Source organism: Grammomys surdaster, unplaced genomic scaffold (genome assembly GCF_004785775.1).
Source record: "Grammomys surdaster isolate TR1022 unplaced genomic scaffold, NIH_TR_1.0 202, whole genome shotgun sequence".
Taxonomy (NCBI): domain Eukaryota; kingdom Metazoa; phylum Chordata; class Mammalia; order Rodentia; family Muridae; genus Grammomys; species Grammomys surdaster.
This window is the reverse complement of record NW_021604647.1, coordinates 49,768-50,617: the sequence shown is the minus strand read 5'-3', so window position 1 is coordinate 50,617 and position 850 is coordinate 49,768.

The window sequence follows — 850 nt, the reverse complement described above, 5'->3', positions numbered from 1 at the left end:
AGAAGGAGAAGGAGAAGGAGAAGGAGAAGGAGAAGGAGAAGGAGAAGAAGAAGGAGGAGCAGGAGGAGCAGGAGGAGCAGGAGGAGCAGGAGGAGGAGGAGGAGGAGGAGGAGGAGGAGAAGGAGGAGAAGGAGAAGGAGAAGGAGAAGGAGAAGGAGAAGGAGAAGAAGAAGAAGAAGAAGAAGAAGAAGAAGAAGAAGAAGAAGAAGAAGAAGAAGTTGTTTAGTTCCAGCACTTACAGGCAGAAGCAGGCGGATCTCTGTGAGTTCAAGGCCAGCCTGGTCTACAAAGGGAGTTCAGGACAGCCAGAGCTCTTACACAGAGAAACCCTGTCTTCAAAAGAAAACAAAAGATGGGAGCCATGCTGGCTGTACATGCTCTGGTCACCTCATCTGGGTTCTGATCCACCCTTTTTGCAAAAAAGATTTGCCTCCCCAGTTGTTTCGGCTTTGTTTGTGGGTTGCTTTGTGGGACAGGAGACCATTCTCTGTCTCAAGCGTCACCACACCCTGTTTATATCACACCGAGAAGGTAACACCAGACTTCCATGTTGGATTTCTTTTATTTTTACTTTTTGCTTTGTTTTGTTTTAATTTTGAGACTTTTTTTTACATAATATATTTATTGGTTTCTAGAGTGGACTTGAGAATTGTCCAGCCAGGTACCTTCAATATATTAGAAATAAATTCAGAATTACTAAGAAAAAACTCAACACTCCAACTAAACTCTATGGACACAGATAAAACTTGCTCTAGATCAGGAGGATGCACTGCTCACAGAAGCAGAACAGCAGGCACCCTGGGAAGACACTAGGGCTTTATTCTAACCAAGTACCAGGTGATCCCATCGA